At 39.4% G+C, this 18,633-nt stretch overlaps 1 long non-coding RNA gene across 1 annotated transcript in view; it reads right to left on the reverse strand.

Annotated features, from left to right (window-relative positions):
• Positions 1-869: 869 nt before the first annotated feature.
• LOC311620254 overlaps positions 870-18,633 on the reverse strand; it is a 387,779-nt gene continuing 370,015 nt past the window's right edge. The window contains exon 3 of the long non-coding RNA XR_014794657.1: positions 870-927. This is a non-coding gene — a long non-coding RNA (uncharacterized lncRNA). The remainder of the gene's footprint in view (positions 928-18,633) is intronic.

The following is an 18,633-nucleotide window of genomic DNA, read 5'->3' on the forward strand; positions in this document are numbered from 1 at the left end:
GCAAATGCAGAAGAATACACATTCTGTAGAAGGGAAGGAAATCAGCACAATCGCAGGAGGGGTGGGGGAAACTGTAAAATTAGAAAAGGATCCTGAGGGAAGGCTGGCCGCGGAGTTGGGCGGGTGCGGGGAGATGCTGGAGGAGCAGGAAGACCGCTTGGCCTGGGCCCCACATCACAGCCCTGAAATTCACAATTTTGACATCAGACTGGTGCTTATTTGCTAATGTACACAGGTGAAGTTCACCACAGTCTGACAATCCTCTTTCTGTAACTCTTCCTTTTTTAACATTTTGGGAGCTTCAGAAAATGAAAGCAGCCTAGAGGTATCAGCTTCAAGAATCCTGACTAGAGATCACGGTGGCCCTCAGGATTCAGCCAGTACTGCAGTTTATGAAGCAAGCCTCAGGGTGCGGCCAAAGAGCATTTTTGGAAGGAACCACAGGAGCAATGGGTGTCTGTGGCGAGCAAGGCTGGGGAAATTAGAAAACAGAGACGGAAGGAGATTTACTTTGTTTTTTGTCCTGAAGAAAGTTCTTTCGGTACTTTTTTAATTTTTATTGTTTATTTTTTTATTTTATTTTTATTTATTTATTTATTTATTTTTTATATATTTTATTGATTTTTTTTGACCCCCCCCCTCCCTCCCACACATCCCCTCCCTCCCCAGAGTTTTGTGTCCATTGGTTGCACTTATATGCATGTATACAAGTCCTTCGGTTGATCTATTATCTCCCCCAGATCTTCCTCCCCTCCCCACTGTAATTTGACAGTCTACTTGTTGATATACTGTCTCTATATCTATCTTATGGTTCATCAGTTTATAATGTTCTTTATTATCCACAAATGAGTGAGGTCATTTGGTGTTTTTCTTTCATTGATTGGCTTATTTCACTCAGCATGATGTTCTCCAATTCCATCCAGGATGCTGCAAATGATGAGAAATCCTTCTTTTTTATGGCAGCATAGTATTCCATTGTGTAGATGTACCATTGTTTTTGGATCCAATCATCTGCTGACGGACACTTAGGCTGTTTCCAAATTCTGGCTATTGTAGATTGTGCTGCTATGAACATAGGGGTGCATATATCCTTTCTGATTGGTGTTTCTAGTTTCTTGGGATATATTCCTAGAAGTGGGATTACTGGGTCAAATGGGAGTTCCATTTTCAGTTTTTTGAGGAAACTCCACACTGTTCTCCACAGTGGTTGCACCAGTCTACATTCCCACCAGCAGTGCACGAGGGTTCCTTTTTCTCCGCAACCACGCCAACACTTGTCGTTTGTTGATTTGTTGATGTTGGCCATTCTGACAGGTGTGAGATGGTACCGCATTGTTGTTTTGATTTGCATCTCTCGGATAATTAGTGACTTTGAGCATGTTTTCATGTGCTTTTTGGCGTTCCTTCTGTCTTCTTTTGAAAATATTCTATTTAGATCCATTGCCCATTTTTTAATTGGATCATTCATCTTCCTTTTATTTAGTTGTATAAGCTGTTTGTAGATGTTGGAGATTAAACCTTTATCAGTGGTAACATTTGCAAATATGTTCTCCCACACAGTGGGCTTTCTTGTTGTTTTGTTGATGGTTTCTTTTGCTGTAAAAAAAGCTTTTTATTTTGATGTAGTCCCATTTGTTTATTTTCTCTTTAGCTTCCATTGCACTAGGGGTAGTATCAGTGAAGAAGTTCTTTTGGCATACGTCTGAGATTTTGTTGCCTGTGGATGCTTCAAGTATTTTTATGGTTTCCCGTCTGATGTTTAAGTCCTGTATCCATTTTGAGTTTATTTTTGTGTATGGTGTAAGTTGGTGATCTAGTTTCATTCTTTTGCATGTATCTGTCCAATTTTCCCAACACCATTTATTGAAGAGACTGTCTTGACTCCATTGTATATTCGTGCCTCCTTTGTCAAATATTAATTGAGCATAGTGATTTGGGTTGATATCTGGGTTCTCGATTCGATTCCATTGATCTATATGTCTGTTTTTGTGCCAGTACCAGGCTGTTTTGAGAACAGTGGCTTTGTAATACAGTTTGAAGTCTGGTATTGAGATCCCTCCTACTTTACTCTTCTTTATCAGGATTGCTGTGGCTATTCGGGGTCTTTTATTGTTCCAAATGAACTTTTGGGTACTTTTTTAATTTTTATTGTTTAAAATATTATATATATTAGTACATATATCTCCTTTTCCCCCCCATTGACCTTCCCCCAGCCTCCCCTACCCCCTGTTTTTCTCTTTTTCTCCCCAAGTTATACATGCACATAATATAAAAATGTCACACAGTTCTACCAGGCTTGCTGTGAAAAACAAGCTCCTTCTCACCAGATTCCACAAGATGATTCTTTTTGGTATGTACCTTGAGATCACTATATTAACATGCTTGAAATACTTGGACTCACTTTTTCAATGTTAGCCGTTATCTGATTTGTCACCCGGATGGAAGATGAGGATTTGTATCTACCTTCCTATTGCTGGCCTTAGCATACATTCTCATCCTTCCCCAACTCCCACTATTCTGACACAGTTATGCTGTAATTTTGGTTTGGTGAATATTTAGTGTTTGCATTATTGTGATATAAAACACTATTCAAAATTGAACTATCATAAATTATGATAACTCTTCCTTACCTGAACACCTTTTTGTTGTCTTCAGAGCTAATAAATGTTTATTATTTGCTTTATTTCATACATACTTATTTATGCTATTTGTCCTCAAGACATTCAGAATCCTCAAATATTCCAATAATTTCACCAGTTTCTCCAACCATCTCTCCCAAAGCCTGGCATGCAGCAATCTGGCCTGAGGCGGGTCCCAGGGTTCTCCGCCTCACTCCTTGGTGCACTTTTTTTATCTGCTCCACAAACTGACTCTTGTTCTGGGGTATTCTTGTGGCAGAGAAATGGGATATAAATATTTGAGGTTCTGCATGTCTGATCTTAATTTACCCTGACACTGAAACAATAAAAATAGTGTAGGCTGAGTAGAGAATGCTAAATTGGAAATATAGTAATTTCCTGAGAAATTTGAAGACTGTTGCCATCTGGCCTTCAAGGTTGCTGCTGAGAGGTCTGAGACCATCCTGATTATTTCCTTCCCCATTACGGAAGCTTGTAGCATCTTTGCCTTCTCCCCATTGTTCTGAGATTTTAGCCTAGCATGCCTTGATGTGGGTCTATTTTCAATCTTTGTGCAAGTATTTCGTGACCCTTTCATTTCAGAATGCACTCTCCGCTGTCGTGGGAAATAATTTGAATTATGTCTTTAATGATTTCTTTCCCCTGGTTTCTCTGATCTCTTCTTAGAAATCCTATTTTCACATATTAGATCCCCTGTTATAGGCTCCACATTTTTCATTAGTCCTTTTTGCTCTCTAATTTCTGGATGGTTTACTCATCTTTCTAATAGTTTCTAACATTTTTATTGAATATTTATTTTCTAATATTTTCTAATATTAGAAAATATTTTTATTTTTCAAATATTTTCTAATATTTTATTGAATATTTATTTTTATTATTATATTTCTAATCTCCAAGAGGTTTTATTTAATCCCTGAATGTTCCCTTTTTCTAATTTGATGGTCAGATATCTTAGCTCTGAGGATATTGACTAAAGAGCATTTGACATTTTCTTCAACCTACATGGTCCATCTTTCCTTCAATTGGCTTCTTTTTATTCATTTTGGTCTCTGAGTTTCGTTTGAGAGGCTTTCCTCATTTCTGATGAGCCTTACTTGTCTGCTCCTCTTTAAGAATGGGGGCTGAAAAGTGGAGTGCAGGTCTGAACTTTAAGGGCTCGTTAACCAGACTTCACTACGTTCTGGTTGGGCTGTTTGATTGGAGGACTCCCACACTACCTTTAAGTTTTCCCTCCTGGAAGACCAAACTTCCCAGAGAGGACTCCTCCAGGCTCATGCCTGAAGATTTTAGTTCTGGCTTTCGGCACTGTGGGAGCCTGCTGGAGCAAGACCCCTGAGTCTCCATCTATTCACTTAACCCTTCGTTTCTGACACAGCATCCAGCCCTCAACTCTGCCTGGTGCCCTCCAACCCACAGACCTTCAGCTCTCGTCTCTCTGCGGTGGGGCAAGGGCACTGGCGTGACTGTGCAGGAATAAGAAGAGCTGGGAGTCTAATTGCTTCCTAAATAGACTTTAAGCCACTTCCGATTTTAGCATGCCCACCTCACTTCCAGATATTCCTGTGCCTTCGGGGGATTCGGGGAGGGTTCTCAAATTCCCCACTGCTAGTTTAGGATTCAGTTTTCCCGAGTCTGTTACGTCTTTGACTACATTTCTTTCCAGGGTTTGAAATTTTGTTGCTATGAAGACTTTTTAAAATGTTTTGTCTCTATGATTTCTTCCCTTTAAAAATATTACTTTAGTTATAGGTTTGGCTCAATGGATAGAGCGTCGGCTTGGGGATTGAAGGGTCCCGAGTTCGATTCCGGTCAAGGGCATGTACCTTGGTTGCGGGCATATCCCCAGTAGGGGGTGTGCAAGAGGCAGCTGATCGATGACTCTCTCTCATCGATGTTTCTAACTCTCTATCTCTCTCCCTTCCTCTCTGTACAAAATCAATAAAATATATTTTTAAATAAATAAATAATAATAAAAATATTACTTTACTATCTGTTTGTGAGGTTTTGGAAAAGAAAATGTGTGGGTGTTGAATGCTCCAATATTTACTTGGAAGGGTTACTTCTCACTCTTTACCTTTTTCTATTGTTTTTTAAATCATTTATTAATTATTACTTATTGTTTTCTTCTTCAAGTTAAGACAATCCATTGCTTTTTTTTTTTTAACAAAGTATCTATAAAAGTATAGCATGTAGGAACCATGAAATAATGCTCAGCCATTTTAAGTCTTGAGCTTCCCAGATGCTGTCCTCTGCAGTTGCAGCATGTATCTGCATGTGTATTCAGCAGGGAGACAGCTGCAGCCTACCTGAGAAGATCATATTCCCACAACAATGACACAGACCAGTTAATAGTAATACCCTGCTACGAAGGAAACAAAGTAGGTCAAAATGAGTCATCATCCATGGTATAACTTTTCTCTAGTCGTTACCTCAATCAGAGAAGACTTGTTTGGGTGGACGCTTGAGTTCTCTCACTCATAATAAGTGTTTGAAGCAGTTGTCTGTAGAGGGCCGCCTGGAATGGCACATGGGCATTTTCCTTAAATTGTCAGCTGAGTCCGAGACAATTGGCAGAGCCAAGGCTCGGATACACATTTCCCTAAGATGGTGGAAAGTATAATCAGCTTGGCTTTCATATTAGCCCAGGTGTCAGCAGGGGCAGGCCTAGATATGTAAATCCAGGCATGGCAGGGCCTACTTAAGAATGCAAATAAGTTGGTGATTCTTCCTGGTATTGGGTGTATAAAGTAAATGCTCTGGGAGGGGTAGTTGTCCTCATCATCGTCCTGCCTCTCCATCAGAGAGATGGCGGCCCACCCAGCTCCCAGCTTTAAATCTATTTCTGCTTCTCCTATCTTTCTTTCTTTCTTTCTTTCTTTCTTTCTTTCTTTCTTTCTTTCTTTCTTTCTTCCTTTCTTCCTTTCTTTCTTTCTATTATTTCTCAATCCCTGGCCACCTCCATTTAGAACTGGTTCGTTCATTTCTCTTTCCACACTGGACGCAGAAAAGGGAGATCCCCGCCATGTTTGGCCCCTGCCACATCTGGCCCCCACAGTTGTCTCCAAAGTTTTTGATTTGGAAACCATTTTTAGCAAGACCTCAAATGTGCAAATGTATTTATTTGAAAATTGTACATGTCTTACTATATCAACATTAAATATAGCATTGATACATATATAAGTAGAAACTTTTTAAGCATGCACTAGAAAGTAAATGAAATAGAAGTTCTAATATTTTCCTTCAGCACCCAGCAAATCATCTTGCACATCATAGTCTTCTCAACCAGGATGAGTAACAGGACAACTGGGAAGATTTGGTTAAATGACTCCTTAACCAGGCCCTACCTGGCTATTCAGAATTAGAACTTCTGAGGGTGGGACTCTGGCAATGATATTTTGGAAAAGTTTCCCTTCTGGTTCCTATGGGCACCTCTGGGTAAGAAATATAGAGCTAAAGATTTAACAACCAGAGTCCATAAAACTATAAATAGTAACCAAATGGCTACCCTGAGTACAAAGATCAGGTGATTAAGACTGGGAAATGTATAGCTTGATTAAAGATCTGGATTATCATATAACTTAAAAAAAACTTTGTCTCCTTCCCTCACATCATTTTTCTTTCTCTGTATGTTTTTTCCCTTCACTCCTTAATATAACTTTGTTTTCTGTTTTAAACAATGGGCATTCATTATAGAAAATATGGATAAGCAAAAAAGAAAGAAAAACTCATCTATAACCTCACAATACCAAGATAACACTTAAAATTTTTAGCTATAGCCTTCCAGATATTTATATCAACATACAGTATATTTAGAAGGGAGATCATACTGCACATGCTGTTTTAAACCTTTTTTTTCACATGGTAATTATATTTCTCCACGACAGTAAGAATGAAAGCTCCAACAAAGCCCTAAATTGTGTGAGACAGCTGCTTTGGAGCACAGAAAAGGTAGATGTCCTTGAGGGCTCAGACCTCGGACTAATACTCTCTCTTACCGCTAGGCTGATCCGCCCTTACTTTTACCTTTCTCTCCTTTTGCTTGATTTTTAATTACTCACTCGAGGATATTTTTCCATTGATTTTTAGAGAGAGTGGAAGACAGGCATATCGATGTGAGAGAAACACATCAGTTGGTTGCCTCCTGCACAAGCCCCTGACCAGGGCCCAGGCAGAGGAGGAGCCTGCAACTGAAGTGCATGCCCTTGACCAGAATCAAACCCGGGAACAACGCTCTATCCACTGAACCAAACTGTCTGGGGCTCCTTTTGCTCTTTACATGCCCTTTCTCTTTATTTTCTTTTCCTTCCCCGCCCCCCCCCCCCACCTTCCCACCTTCTATCCTCATCTCTTTGAAGGAAAGCAATCAAGGCGTTCAGGACAAGAGTTAATATTTGACAGAGTTAAACTTCCCTGTAATTTGCAAAGGGTGCATAATCAGGGAGCCAGAAAGACAGCTCCACCCTCGTCTGCAAAGGAGGTTTTCTGAGCAAGCCCAAGCAAGAGCCCTCTGTTCTTGATGACTATCTATTATTTCCACTTGGGAGCCCAAATTAAAGCGGTTTGTTTGCCTTAGAAGCAAAATGTGGCCAGAGGCAGCCTGAGATGCCCAGGTTGTTTACCAACCATTTTAGGGAAATGCATTTCTGGAGTTGAAACGAAGGGAGACGGAAGTACAGTTGGCACAAGGCAGGGACTGAGGAGGAGTCAGGCATGACACTCCAGAATATGCCAGTTGCAGCACTTCCGCCTGGAGGGTAGGCAGTTTCCCCACCGCTGTTATAAAACTGGTTGCACAAAACCAGTTCCTCTTGCTTTAGGTGGCAAGAATCTTGTCCATGCTGTTTTACCCTCTCACTCTGCTGCCAAAGAAATTTCTACCTGTAGTTATTAATCAACTGATAGTGAGGAAAGTTTCTGAACTTTGAAAACTTCACTGGGCTGGTATGGACGAAAGTAAACACTTTGCTCTGCAAAAAGAGCCAAACTGTGTTTTCTAGAGGCCGTGGGGAATTTCTGTTTTCATTAAATGCAAGTCACCGCTTCCAAACCACAGTGTTCTTGGGGATGAAATGATCATTGACTCCACTGACTATGAGAGGCTAAGTTAACCAACTCTCTAATGGCACTCTGCCATAGAAGGTCCCAGGAAATGAGTAGAAAGTTATAACTCTTCACCCCACCTTCAATGCCAATACCCTCCCCACCAGCAGCAGCTTCCCGGTTGTCAGTTGGAGTGTGGGGGCGTCATAGCATGCATGTGCTTCTGCTAGGAAGAGGCTTCAGGGGGAGAGCAGTTAAGTGCTTCTCAGGATGTTAGCTTGGTGGGTGGGACTCTTCCTGTCATCTTGCAGAAGCAAAGCCTGAGAAGCCAATGATAGCAGAAGAGAGGAAGGCCTCCCTCCCCCTCCCACACACAACTTCTCTCTTTCTCAGCAACAGCTGCTTAAGAAGCAGCCCTTATCATGTGTACAAAGTCAGATAGGAGATGAGGAACTGGGGGGAAAAATATTCCGATATGAATATTTGAAAAAATATATTTCAACAAAAATATTTAACTGAATATGTCCAGAGGATCTCTTATAGAAATGATATCTGTGGCCTATTACAGAGTTGAAATTTAAAGGAAAAAAATGTTTTCTTTGAGAAACACTAGGAAATTCATTTTTCTTCCTCACAAGGAAACAAGTCTTCACTTGTAATGGCACCAAAAACTCTAACAATAGGGACTTATTCTATTGTACATGCAGGCAACCTGGGATTAAAAGGCCTATATCAGCCCTAGCTGGTTTTGCTCAGTGGATCCCAGGTTCCCTTCCAGTCAAGGGCTCAGGTTGAAGGTTCAATTCCTAGTAGGGAGCGGGCCAGTCAATGATTCTCTCTCATCATGGATGTTTCTCTCTCTTTTTTCCCCTCTCCCTTCCTCTCTGAAATCAATAGCAACAAAAATGCAGATACTTTATAGAGGCCAACTTTTGAATGCTTGAGATAACTTTTAAATGCAGACTTCTGGCGTGCGCGCCCACACACACACACACACACACACACACACACACACCATCTTCCACCCGTCACTCTAACCATGACCTTTAGCCAATAGGTATTTTCTGCAAGTTCTCTGGTGTCTTAGCACAGGCTGTTACAACAAAATACCAAAGATTGGGCAACTTAAACAACAGGCATTTCTATTTCTCAGTTCTGGAGAGTGGAAGTCCAAGATCTCTGTGTCAGCAGAGTCAGTTCCTGATTAGGGCCCTTCCTGGCTTATAGATTATCACCTTCCTGCCATGTCCTCATGTGGCCTTTACTTGGTGCGTGCATGTGAAAAGAGCAAGCCCTCTCTGCCTTCTTATCAAGCCACTTATCCCATCACGAGGGTCCAACCTCATAACCCCATCTACACCTAATCACTCCCAAAGACCCTATTTACAAATAACTATCCCATTGCGGGTAGGGCTATACCCTAATAAATTTGGAGGGAACACAAACATTCAGACCATAACATCTGGATTCTGATAGGAGCTTGGAGTAGCTGGCTTCAGTCCTTACTTTTGCAGGTTATAAAATGACTTCTGTGGGTGATGTCTTGCCTGCTTCAATCAAAACTGTTAAGGATAAAAGCAGTGGAAGAATGGAAATTGTTTTTAAAAATTTTGACACTTCAAAGGGAAGTATATATATGTGAACAGTCACTTTCCTCCACTGAACCTAACATCCCCTCCTATATCCTGTCTCCTTTTCTTTCTACTTTTTCTACTAACACATTCCCTTTTTCTTCTCCTCTTCAATTGGGAATGCATAACATAGATTTAATATTTTACTTGGAATGTAGCTATTTCAATATGTTGACCTTCTTTTTACTTTGGGTCACTAGCTATGGCAGGAGAAAAAAGATTCTTATCTCTGTCTCAAAGTGAATCATGTATCAGTTTTGACGTCACGTGTAGTGTAAGAGGTCAGTAAGGGTCTTAGGGGCTTAAAATACAAGACCAAGGACAAGACTCCTCTACTTTCCAGTTTTGCAAAAACAAGTTTCTATTATGCTAAAGTCAGTCCTGATCAATAATCTACTGTGGAAACAGCAGCTTAAGATCCCCAGGTTGCTCTCTGTTTCTACCTGACCTCAGATTGCCCTTGGGTAGGAATGTTCACGGAACCCAGAGTTTTCAGGCCACATCCAATAGGGTTGGATCAACACAATGTGCTTCTCTTACCTTTTAGCCTCCTTTTCCCTACCCCAATACATATAGATAAAATCAAATTAAAATTAACACCAAGGATTCCACAAAGAGTAGAGAAGCTGCTACGTGTATGCAGTCAGAATATGTTGACAGAAGGAGGGGAGAAGCCATTTCAATTTCTCAAGGTGCTTAGGAGAGTACTTCGGGGGTTACATTACTTTTATTTTTAAGCCTCAGCTGGCCAAGCCCATTTCTTCTCCCCTATGCAGGGATGATACCACGAGCTCTCCATAGGTGACCTGTCAGAGGACTGCTGGTCCTAGACCATTTCCGGAGACCAGCATGTGACATGTGACAAAGCCACAAACTCAGATTACTGTCAGCTATGTGCAGTTTCTCCTTTTTTTTTTTTTTTTTTCTTCTCCTCACAATGGCTGTTGAAAGTTCCACTATCTACAGATTTTGGGCCAAGATTAATTTTCGATAAGAGGAAATTCTCCATTCTCTGAAACAGTGGTCAAAAATGTTTTATTTTATGAGTAGAAACTTTACTTTTTCTGATGTAAATTATTAAGCATTCCTGTTTCTTTTTTCTATAGTTGGAGTATAGCAAAATTGATATTATTATATAAGAAATAAACAAAGAACTTCTTGGTAAGGGGAGGACGTAACCAAAAAGTAGCCTAGTTCTCTATTCAGTCCTTTCTTTTATTAGCATCACTTCCCCAATCCAGAAAAATAGAAAAAGAAAAAAAAGAATAAGAACAACACATTCAAAAAATTTTATGACTCAGTTTCCCAACTATCCTAAAAATTTTATGTTCCCTGTACCACCCTTGCCATATATATAATAAAAACAAACATAGAAATCTACCACTTCAAGCAATAACTGTATGTCTCTACTGTCACTTCCCCAAAATAGGAAGAACTCTCTTTTGTTTAAATGGCAGGTACCAACCCTCACAGCTTTCTCTTTTATAAGTTCATGTCTCAAGGTAGCATTTCAACACAATGGAGGGGAAAATGGATTATCTAATACATAATATTGAGGTAACCATATAGTCACATGGAAAAAAATATAACAAAATCCATATGTAGCAAAGGCTTAAGTATAAAAATGAAAATATAGAAGTACAATACTAAAGAAAAAAATGAATTACATTTTTAAAAATTTAAATCATGCCAAAACCGGTTTGGCTCAGTGGATAGAGCGTCAGCCTGTGGACTGAAAGGTCCCGGGTTCGATTCCGGTAAAAGGCATGTACCTTGGTTGCGGGTACATCCCCAGTAGGGGGTGTGCAAGAGGCAGCTCATCGATGATTCTCTCTCATCGATGTTTCGAACTCTCTATCCCTCTCTCTTCCTCTCTGTAAAAAAAATCAATAAAATATATATTTTTTTAAATTTAAATCATTTTTGGAGTGAGGAAATATTGCATAAAATTTAGAAGTCATAAAAGATTCAACTGTATAAATTTTTTTTTAATTTTTAACATGTGGGGAAAAAACACCAAAAACATAGCCAAAAGAAAGTGACAAAATGGAAAAAAAAATGTTAGCAACTCTTATCACAAAAAGATAATTTCCTTCAGATAAAAAGAAACTCCTAAATTTTAAAAGAAAAATACCAAAACCCAATAAAAAATGGAAAAAGTATACATGCAAAGAGTTTACAAAAAAAAGTATATAGAGGAGGCTCATAAATATAAAAATATGCTCAGCCCTGGCAGGTGTGGCTCAGTTGGTTGGTGTGTCATCCCATGTACCAGAAGGTCACAGTTTGATTCCCAGTCAGGGCACATACCTAGATTGCAGGTTTTATCCCCAGTCGAGAAGCAACTGGTCAATGTATTTCTCTCACATCAATGTTTCTTTCACTCTCTCACTCTCTTTCTCTCTCTCTCTACATTTATCTCTTCCTCCCATAATAAAAGTAAAGAAAATTTAAATTACACTGGTAAACCATTTTTTTCCCTATCAGATGGACAAAGAACAAAATTTTTCCAGCACTGTGAGGAAATAAACATTTTACCCATGGCCTATGAGAGTGTACATAGGTACAATTTTAACAGAAGACAATTTAGTAATGTCTTTCAACTCCAAAATGTACATAACCCTTTTTTTTCTTTTTTTTTCCTATTTCCTTTTTTATTTTATTTTTTTAAATAAATTTTTATTGTTCATATTATTACAAATGTTCCTTTCCCCCCCTTCTAACCCCACCCTCTGTCCTTCCCCCACCCCCCATTGTCCTCATCCATAGGTGCACAATTTATGTTCAGTCTCTTCCCACATCTCCCTCTCCCCTTTTCCCCAAGAATCATCAGTTCACTCCCCTTCCATACCTCTGATTCTATTATATTCAACAGTTAATATTGTTCCTCAGATTTTTTTTTAGTTTCCTTGGTTTTTAGATTCACTTGTTGATAGTTACATATTTGTTGTTCATAATTTTTATCTTTATTTACTTTCTCTTCTGAAAGAACCCCCTTCAGCAATTCATATAATTCTGGTTTGGTGGTGATGAACTCCTTTAGCTTTTTTTTATTAGTGAAGCTCTTTATCTGACCTTCGAATCTGAGTGATAGCTTTGCTGGATAGATTATCTTTGGCTGTAGGTTCTTACTATTCATCACCTTGAATATTTCTTGCCATTCCTGTCTGGCATGCATGGTTTCTGTTGAGAAATCAGCTGACAATCGTATAGGTGTTCCTTTATAGGTAACTACCTGCTTAGCTCTTGCTGCTTTTAATATTCTCTCTTTGTCTTTTGCTCTTGGAATCTTAATTATGATTTGTCTTGGTGTGGTCCTCTTTGGATTCCTTTTATTTGGAGTTCTGTGTGCTTCCTGGACTTGTAAGTCCAATTCTTTCACCAGGTGGGGGAAGTTTTCTGTCACTATTTCTTTCAGTATGTTTTCGATATCTTGCTCTCTTTCATTTTCTGGGACCCCCATAATTCTGATGTTGGATCGTTTGAAGTTGTCTCAGAGGTTTCTTACATCATCTTCAATTTTCTGGATTCTCTTGCCTTCTAGCTTCTGCAGAGGAGTGTCTTCTGGCTCTTTATGTTCCAAATCTTTGACTTGATTCTTGCGATCTTCTATTCTGTTTTTAGGACTCTGTATAATATTTTTTATTTCAGACAATGTATTCTTTATTTCTTGTTGATCCCTTATCATTTCTTGTTGATCCCTTTTCATATCCTCATAGGTCTCATTTATTTTATCGGCCTTTTCTAGGAAACTCTTGAAAAACCTTATAAGTGTGGTTTTGAACTCTATATCCAGTCCCTTTTTGTCCTCCATTTCTTTCGTTTGTGATCTATTTGGTTTAGGCATTTTCGCAGGCAGCTTTCCTGATGGGGCGGGGTTTCAGGGTGGAGCCTACAGCCTTGGCTTCCGTCAGCCCCACCCTATGCGACTCCTGAGACTCAGGGTCCTTCAGTACTTGTTGCAAGCACCTCTGAGAGAAAGGTGCCCTCGATTTTCGCCTGCTGCCAAACTGTCTATGCTCTCCCCCAATGAGTCCGGTATTGGGGTTCAGTTCAGTTGGAAGTGGAGTTGGAGGTGGCGTTCAGAGCAGTCTGGAGCCCCTGTCTCCTTCCCGTCAGGGCAATCCCGCGGCACAGCCGGCCGTCCCTTCTCTGCGCGCACTGTGCGCGCCTCCGGGACCTCCTCTCACCTTTCCCTGGGGTTCCGCCTTACAGCCCAGCTCCCTATGGGTGAGCCTGGGTCCCCAGGGTCTGGCCTAGAATTGGGGTTCAGAGCAGTTGGAGCTGGGCCCAGCACAATCGGAGCTTTTCTCTGCTTCCTGCTTGGGAATGCCAGCCAGGCACTCGGCCTCCCTCCTCTCCGGCTCCATCCTCTCCGCGCGCCGCGTGTCTCCGTACCTTAGGCTTTTACAGCTGCTCCGCGCTTCCTTCTGGTTTTCTCCTTGCTTCTTGTTGTAGGATTTCCAGTCAGTCGACTTTCCTGTAGTTCTGGGTAATGTCCATTTTATATTTTAGTTGTATTTTATTGAAATTGTTGTGTGCGGCTGCGGCTAGTTGCCTACCCAAGCAGCCATCTTGGATTCTCTCTCAAAATGTACATAACCCTTGACCAGAAATTCTATTGATAAGAATTGGTCCGATAGATATATCCATATATGCACAAAAGGAAGCACTAGGTGTACCAGTTAAGAATGTGAATTTTTTTTTCAATAGATGGAGTTACACATATGTTGATATACATGTGATTTGATATGTATGCTATTTTGTTATATTGACAGCAAGCTTCAAAACTTCATATGTCAAATTTGCTGAGGGTGTTAACATCATAGATATTTTAATGCTTAAAAATGTCGAATTTCGTGCCAAAAAAGAAGAACATTTTCAGGAAGTTTTAATTCATTACTTTATTTTGAAGAAAAAGTTATCATATACTTTTGGAAGCTTATGGTGAACTTTATCCATTTCAAGATACTTGTGAACATCCAGGTCAACCGAAAAGTTTGAAGACCCTCAGTTACAAGCATTATTGGATAAAGAAGTGTGTGAAACTCAAAAACAACTTGCAGAAAGATTAAACATTGCTCAGCAAACAATGTCCCATCATTTACAAGCAATGGGGAAGATTTTAAAGGTAGAAAAATGGGTGCCACATCAACTGAACGAAAGACAAATGGAAAACCAAAAAGTCATCAATAAAATGTTGGTTCAATGGCACGAAAGAGTCTTTTTTGCATCGAACTGTGACTGGTGATGAAAAGTGGATTTATTTTGAGAATCCCTAATACACAACCCAGGTTTGCCATCAACATCAGCTGCAAGGCCAAATGGCTTCAGAAAAAAGACAATGCTCTGCATTTGGTGGGCTCAGGAAGATGTGTTGTATTATGAGCTTCTAAAACCAGGTGAAACCATTAATACCGATCACTACTGACATCAAATAATTAATTTGAACCACGCTTTGATCATGAAATGACCAGAATGTTCCAGAAAGCACTGCAAAGTAATTTTGCTTCATGATCACGCACCATCACACACTTCACATATCTTGCTTGGGAAGTATTAACACACCCACTCTATTCACCAGACCTTGCTCCTTCAGATTAGCACATGTTCTAATCGATGGCACATGCACTTTCTGAGCAGCACTTCAAAACATACAAAGAAGTGGAAAATTGGGTCTCTGAATGGTTTGTCTCAAAACAAGAAAAGTTCTATTGGGACGGTATCTACAAATTACCTGGAAGATGGGGAAAAGTGTAGCTAGCAATGAACATTACTTTGAATAAAGCACTTTTGATGTTTCTCTTGAAATTATCCTGTTTTCTTTGATTACAAAATCTGCCATTATTAACTGGTACACTTTGTTCAAAGTCATTCACATCAGCAGTTTAAGAGTAAAAGGATTACTATCAGCTGTAAAAAATAATAAGAAAGGGATGTCTGGTAGTCCTTTTCTTCTTCTGCACTAAGTGTACTCTTTCTTTAACTCTTCTCCCACTTAGATGCCTAAGGATGGGGGCGATGGATATGTGAAACACTGCCGCAATTACATGAAAAGATTCAGAGTTTTATACTCAGGGAAAAGGTAAGCATACCACATTAAACCCTATTAATTTAAGTTCCTATGATTCAAAGGCACATTATTCTATCAAAGGTTGACAAAGCATACCTTAATAATGTGGAGACAGAGACTGATAATTAAGTTAATGTTGTATGAAAAATTGTGTTGGAGGTAGAAATGGAGGAAGAAATGATTTGGACTTACTTAAAAGAAACAAACACTTCAAGCCTACTAACAATTATGGCAGAGCCTCATTAAGTTGGGCTTAACCAGTTTGGCATTTGTAACAAAAATTCAGTGCCGGTGCTGAATTTTAGTTTCATTAAATATAATCTTTATTCAAGATAAAGAGGTGTTTTAAAGGCTTTTTCCCCTCTACTTTCTCAAAACACCATTAAATACAAGTTATGTTTTTACAGAACCTTCTTATTTAATATAATATCCTCTATTTTAAGACACTATCCATTATGGTTCACCATTAAAACACTATTTTTAATATACAAACTGTTTTTAATTCTAATTTTGGAAATGGTAAACATAAAAAAAAATGCCCCATCTTAGAATTAAAGAAATCCCATAGCCTATTACTCCTTCTGGACTTCAGACCCTTATAAACTGCAATCTGGTCACAACCACCTCTATTTGCACATCCCTGAAATTCAATCCTCATGCAGTCCATCCTTTCACCCAAATCTGTTTCTATTTCTATTATTCATTTCTATTTCCATTATCAAAACCTTGCTCAAGTCAGAAACCTTGACTTCTCCTTTCCTCTCATCCTTCACATCCATCAGTCGCCAAGTTCTGTTCATTGCACCTCCCGGACATATTGGAACCCATCCACTCCTCTAGAGCCTTTGCCCACACCACCAGCTTCTCTCTCACGAAGACAACAGCCTCCCAACTGAGCTCCACCTTCTCCTCACTGCAGGTGAAGCCATCTCTTAAAAGCCCTGCACTTCTTCAAATATTTTCAGTAGTTGTCCAAGGCCTTTAGAATAAAATACAAAATTCTTATTATGGCATCTGAGGCCCTTTGCAATGAGAACCAGTGTTTTGTTCTCCAGCATCATCTCAGTCCACTTGCCTTCCTCCTCAAGAAACTCCTGTTGTATTGACTATTTGTTTTAGTTCCTCAAATCAATAGTTCCTGTGCCCCACTATTGATTTCCCCTCTTCCCCTTTGTTTAGTCTCTGCATGCATACCCTTGAGGAATCAGCTAAAACATCTCTTCCTCAAGAAGGCCTTCTCTGACCCCCAGTTAGACTAGGTCCTCTGCTCTATGCTTCCACAGCTCATTGTTCCTTTGCTTTTATAACATACATCACACCCACAATCATTTGTCCAAGTCATTTGTCCAAATCCATCTTCCCTGCTAGAGCACAAATTATGTTCCTGCACTGAGCTTTATGCCTGTCACACAGTACGCTTTCCTTAAAATGTTAATAAGTGAATTAAAGAATAAATGCTTTTAAAGAATAAAGAATAAACACTCATATATATGCTGCTTAAAAGCATGGACTCTGGAATCAGTCTGCTGTATTCATATCTAAACTCCCGAGTTATTAGCAAGGAAACACATTACTTAACTTTTTTTGTGCCTCAGTTCTCCCTTTATAAATGGGTATATAATAGCATGGCTACTTACTTCTCATAACTTGGGGGCAGTTATGAGGACTGAATAAATAAGTGAGGTTAAAGGTTGTCTGGCACAGAGTAAGCACTCAATAAATATTATTATCTCATTTACCTGTCCCAACAATCCTAGAAGGAATTAGAGTCTCCAGAATTTGAAGATGGGGGTAAGAAAAAGTTACTGTCTTCAGATGGAACTACCAAAAGTCAACATAAAAAAGCAGAACCTTAGTCCTCAACTGGTCTGCAGGGATAAACTGGAGATAAGCCGCTGCAGAGAAAGCTTAGGAAACCATGCAAATGAATCAAGGTAGCAGATGCATCTTCAGTCCCTGACTCCAAGATTAAAGGAGATTATGTACAGTAAGAGCACTTAGAAAATCGTCGAGTATTATAGAAACATTTGCGGTTGTAATTACTGTTATTAGTGGTAGACTAATTCTATTACCCAATCAATGGTATTGTAATATGACTGCATGAAGCAACACAGTTGTTTGTAGTCACAAGGACCTATTAGAAGGGCAGATAACTGAAGTGGGAAGGGAAGAATTGGTAATGCTTATCCAGCCCAATCCTAGCAAAAGGGATGCTCACGTGAGACAAAAGAGGTAGAATTAATGAAACAAAGTGTTTTCTGACACTGTACAAATACCTGGATTCTTATTTTTCATGCTTATCAAGCCAGTACTTTTTCTTTGATCAGTTTTTCAGATACCTGTAAAATAAACAACTTGTTTACTAATCACTAGAAAGTGAGTAGATGTGTATTAATTTAGTCAGTCTTCAAATACTTCTTAAGCCCCTACCCTGTTTCCCCGAAAATAAGACAGTGTCTTATATTAATTTTTGCTCCCAAAGATGCTCTAGGTCTTATTTTCAGGGGATGTCTTATTTTTCCATGAAGAAGAATACGGTACACATTTATTGTTAAAGGAAATTTATTACCTGTATACGGTACGGTAGTACGGTAGTTGTCAACACAAACCAGACACACTGTGAATCCTACAGTATCAAGAATTTACTCATTTATTCAATGACAATCATGTCATCATCTTCTGGAACATCATCGTAACAATCCAATTCCTGAATTTCCTGGTGAATTTCTTATGACTCTATTTCTTTCAGAATCAGTGGACCAAATCTCTAATGTTTAGCAATAGCACTGTCTTTAAATGAGTACTTCTTGTCAAGGTAGCCTGCTCGCAGTGCATTTGCAATGCAACTGTCAGTGATTTTCTCCCATGAATTCTTCACCCAAGTCACAACTTCTTGCAGTTTAGGTTTCACAAAGTTTCCACGCTGATTTCTCTCCATTCTATTTTCAATGTAGTCATTAATTTCTATGCACAAATTGTCTTTGAATGGCTTGTTTATTGCAATATCAAGAGTCTGGAGATAGGCCGTCATTCCTGTGGGAATCATTATCTGATCTATTTTTCTTTCTTGAAGAAATGTCTTCAAGTCCTTAGCGTGGTGAGTGCTGGCTGCATCCCAGACTAGCAGACCTCTTTGGCTCCCTCGCATAACAAGCAGCAGCATTAAATCAACCCACTTCCTTATAACTGCTTGTGTGGCCCAGGCTTTTTCAGTTTCAAGAAAAAAAACGCCCAAAACACATTCAATCTT

Source organism: Pipistrellus hanaki (assembly GCF_964339955.1).
Source record: "Pipistrellus hanaki genome assembly, chromosome: 3".
Lineage (NCBI taxonomy): Eukaryota > Metazoa > Chordata > Mammalia > Chiroptera > Vespertilionidae > Pipistrellus > Pipistrellus hanaki.